Genomic DNA, 5,384 nt, shown 5'->3' with positions numbered 1-5,384 from the left:
TATTAAGAGATTTCCCATTCTTAATACTCATTTAACTTAAACGATTTTCACAACAAACATTAAGCAAACATAAATATTAAGAGATTCCCAAATCTTAATACTCTTTTAACTTAAACGATTTTCACAACAAACATTAAGCAAACAGAAATATTAAGAGATTCCCCATTCTTAATACTCTTTTAACTTAAACGATTTTCACAACAAACATTAAGCAAACAGAAATATTAAGAGATTCCCCATTCTTAATACTCTTTTAACTTAAACGATTTTCACAACAAACATTAAGCAAACAGAAATATTAAGAGATTCCCCATTCTTAATACTCTTTTAACTTAAACGATTTTCACAACAAACATTAAGCAAACAGAAATATTAAGAGATTCCCCATTCTTAATACTCTTTTAACTTAAATGATTTTCAAAACAAACTGTAACATCCCGTTTTTCAAAGCGATGGTATATTTTTTTTTTCAAAAGAAATTAAAATAAAACAGAGAAATAAATAAGGTAACACCTTTGGATAAGTAATTAAGTCATTATAATTTTCAAGCAGCAGAAAAAGTTCTCAATCCATGAATTCAAAATATTTACATAACAAAAGTAGTACAGTCTTCCAGTTTAAAAATAAACGCAACCCAAAAGAAAGACATCCGTTCCCTCTGTGTCAACCTAGTCTGATCATTTTACAAAACAACTAAACACCCTGAGTGATCTCCACGCGCCCCGTGGGATCCTCCTAGCGTAGCTCCAATCAAGCATTCCCATCTACATTCTCATCCGTAGGGTACGAACTGGTAGGATCATCTTGGCTCTCCTCTGAGGGCAAAGCCCATATTTCCACAATAGTTGTAAAGGGTCACCAACCGAAATTAACAGTTAACACATAACATTTAAGCTTTTAGATGCACAAATAACCTTTTCAACTTAACATGCATCTTAGAAGGATTTTCCATATGCTAAAAGTTCATATAATGCTTGTCAATTAACAATGAACTCAAAATGAAGTTCTCAAACCATCAAGTAATACATAACTGACCAAAGCATTGATAAATCAATTGAGCAATCGATTATCTAACTCAAAATAAGGACTTTTGCTGAGCCAATCGATTGCCAAATCGATTTGGTCAGTTCTGCTGAGTTTCTGCATGACCAAATCGATTTCTAAGTCGATTTTGTCAGTTTTGATGAGTCCCTGTGTTGCCAAATCGATTTCCAAATCGATTTCGGCAGTTTTGCTGAGTTCCTGCCTCTCTGCCAATCGATTTCCAAATCGATTTCTTAAAAGATTTTGAAAGATATATTTATACAATCGATTGGCAAATCGATTAGGTCAAAATGGTGAACTTCCTGCAACTCATCCAATCGATTGGGAAATCGATTTCCCTGATCGTTTTTCCAAAAATTCATGCATTTACTCAAGTCATTCCTAATCACGTTCACAACCTAACACTTAGCAATTCCTACGCGATTACCACGACAATTGGGATCTCGATAACCATCATACTTACACACAACAATCAACACATAACACTTAGCATTTTCAACACAATTAATACAACATCATGGTTTTCGAAATGGTATTGCAATCAAACATGTTATCACCAAATTCCAAAACATACACTTAACACTTATAACACAATGCTACGCAGACAAAATGAACCAACAATTCACAATTTAACAGGGTGTAGTCTCTCACGGACAAACACATGTGCAGTCTCTCACGGACAAACACAATTCACCAAGAAACGTAAGTCGTAAACGTACCACCTATCACGGGTCAGTACTGCGTAAGTCGTAAACGTACTACCTATCACGGGTCCGTACTGTTTACCGAGGTGCCACCTATCCCGGGTCTGCACAACTTACCAAACACAATTCCCTCAGGAACGTAAGTCGTAAACGTACTACCTATCACGGGTCCGTACTGTTTACCGAGGTGCCACCTATCCCGGGTCTGCACAACTTACCAAACACAATTCCCTCAGGAACGTAAGTCGTAAACGTACTACCTATCACGGGTCCGTACTGTTTACCGAGGTGCCACCCATCCCGGGTCAGCACAACTTACCAAACACAATTCCCTCAGGAACGTAAGTCGTAAACGTACTACCTATCACGGGTCCGTACTGTTTACCGAGGTGCCACCTATCACGGGTCAACACAACTTACCCAACGTAAATCGTAAATGTACTGCCTATCACGGGCCCGTACCGTTTACCAAGGTGCCAACTATCGCGGGTCAGCACGATTTACCAAAACACACATAAGTAAACAAGACATTAAGAGATTCCCCATTCTTAATTCTCATTTAACTTAAACGATTTTCAAAACAAACATTAAGTAACCAAGACATTAAGAGATTCCCCATTCTTAACGCCCAGGTAACTTAAACGATTTTCAAAATAACATTAAGTAAATAAGTCATTAAGAGATTCCCCATTCTTAATATTTATTTAACTTAAACGATTTTCAAAACAAATATTAAGTAAACGAGACATTAAGAGATTCCCCATTCTTAATACTCATTTAACTTAAACGGTTTTCAAAACAAAATATTAAGTAACCGAGACATTAAGAGATTCCCCATTCATTTTACATTTTCATATCATTGAGAAAAGTTCTCTAGTGTACTTGAAATTATATTGGATTGTTATCATTGTACATCAACTGTTATATCATATTGATCTAAGTCAAAATCAATATTGCTAAATCATTCAAGTGTTGTAAATTGAGGAAAGTGGTGGATTTTCTTCAAGTGTTGTAAATTGAGGAAAGTGGTGGATTTTCTTCAAGTGTTGTAAATTGAGGAAAGTGGTGGATTTTCTTCAAGTGTTGTAAATTGAGGAAAGTGGTGGATTTTCTTCAAGTGTTGTAAATTGAGGAAAGTGGTGGATTTTCTTCAAGTGTTGTAAATTGAGGAAAGTGGTGTTCTTTCTTCAAGTTTTGTAAACTAAGATAGTGGTGTGCTATCTTAGGGTGATTGTTAGGAGTTTGTAAGAAAGGTCCTAGGGTGGGACTTGTACTTATTCTAACAATAGTGAAAAATCTCCTATGGTGTGCAAGAGGACTGGATGTACCCTTGGTCATAAGGGGAACCAGGATAATACCTTTGTGTTCTTTATTTTTCTGCCATTTATCTTTTCCATACACTATCTTAAATCAGAAAAATCAAACACTAAATCTCTAAAAACAAGAAAATTTCTAAACACCTAATTCACCCTCATTCTTAGGCGCACTTCTGTGCTTACAACTTTCAAAACAAACATTAAGTAAACAAGAAATTAAGAGATTCCCCATTCTTAATACTCATTTAACTTAAAACGATTTTTCACAAACAAACACACATAAAGTAAACGAGACATTAAGAGAGTCCCCATTCTTAATACTCGTTTAACTCTAATGGTTTTCAAATTCCACACAGAACAAACTCAAACGTACTCACAAATTCATTACACAATTCACGCCAAAACACAACAATTCATTTCTCCACAAAACCATTTTCACGACGACATTAAGTAAACGCAGATATTAAAAGATTCCCCATTCTTAATACTCATTTAACTTAAAACGATTTTTCACAAACAAACACACATAAAGTAAACGAGACATTAAGAGAGTCCCCATTCTTAATACTCGTTTAACTCTAATGGTTTTCAAATTCCACACAGAACAAACTCAAACGTACTCACAAATTCATTACACAATTCACGCCAAAACACAACAATTCATTTCTCCACAAAACCATTTTCACGACGACATTAAGTAAACGCAGATATTAAAAGATTCCCCATTCTTAATACTCATTTAACTTAAAACGATTTTTCACAAACAAACACACATAAAGTAAACGAGACATTAAGAGAGTCCCCATTCTTAATACTCGTTTAACTCTAATGGTTTTCAAATTCCACACAGAACAAACTCAAACGTACTCACAAATTCATTACACAATTCACGCCAAAACACAACAATTCATTTCTCCACAAAACCATTTTCACGACGACATTAAGTAAACGCAGATATTAAAAGATTCCCCATTCTTAATACTCATTTAACTTAAAACGATTTTTCACAAACAAACACACATAAAGTAAACGAGACATTAAGAGAGTCCCCATTCTTAATACTCGTTTAACTCTAATGGTTTTCAAATTCCACACAGAACAAACTCAAACGTACTCACAAATTCATTACACAATTCACGCCAAAACACAACAATTCATTTCTCCACAAAACCATTTTCACGACGACATTAAGTAAACGCAGATATTAAAAGATTCCCCATTCTTAATACTCATTTAACTTAAAACGATTTTTCACAAACAAACACACATAAAGTAAACGAGACATTAAGAGAGTCCCCATTCTTAATACTCGTTTAACTCTAATGGTTTTCAAATTCCACACAGAACAAACTCAAACGTACTCACAAATTCATTACACAATTCACGCCAAAACACAACAATTCATTTCTCCACAAAACCATTTTCACGACGACATTAAGTAAACGCAGATATTAAAAGATTCCCCATTCTTAATACTCATTTAACTTAAAACGATTTTTCACAAACAAACACACATAAAGTAAACGAGACATTAAGAGAGTCCCCATTCTTAATACTCGTTTAACTCTAATGGTTTTCAAATTCCACACAGAACAAACTCAAACGTACTCACAAATTCATTACACAATTCACGCCAAAACACAACAATTCATTTCTCCACAAAACCATTTTCACGACGACATTAAGTAAACGCAGATATTAAAAGATTCCCCATTCTTAATACTCATTTAACTTAAAACGATTCTTTCTGCACTTTTTGGAAAACTCCAAGAACACGAAATCGAACTTGGAAGGTTAGAACAAAATGAAAGTCAAGAAAAGAAGACCAAAAACATTGCTCTAAAGACCGAATCAAGAGAACAATTAAAAGCGGAGTCAAAAGAGAAAATGGATTATGAGAATTCTGATGAAGATGAGAACATCACCTCCCTTGTAAAGAAATTTGGTAAGTTCCTTCAAAATGAAAAAACTTATAAAATTCGAAAGAAAAGAAAAACTTTTAGGGAAAAGGATGTCTCCACTTCGAATCAAAACTTCACTTGTTTTGAGTGTGGCAAGCAAGGACACATAAAAGCAGAGTGCCCAAATATTAAGAAAAGTGCTCACAAGAAGAAAGAATCCAAAAAGGCCTATATAGCATGGGAGGACAATGAAGTCAGTTCATCTTCGTAGTCGGAAAGTGACGAATGTGAAAATGTTGCATTGATGGCATCACACCAATCCGATGAAGATGAAGAGGTTAGTAACAAAGACTCTTCTCATATTAATGATACTAATAGTGAATTATTTATTGAGTATAATGATGCTCAAAATGCAATTA

This window comes from Cicer arietinum, chromosome 4 (assembly GCF_000331145.2).
Source record: "Cicer arietinum cultivar CDC Frontier isolate Library 1 chromosome 4, Cicar.CDCFrontier_v2.0, whole genome shotgun sequence".
NCBI lineage: Eukaryota > Viridiplantae > Streptophyta > Magnoliopsida > Fabales > Fabaceae > Cicer > Cicer arietinum.
This window is presented reverse-complemented; position numbering follows the sequence as displayed.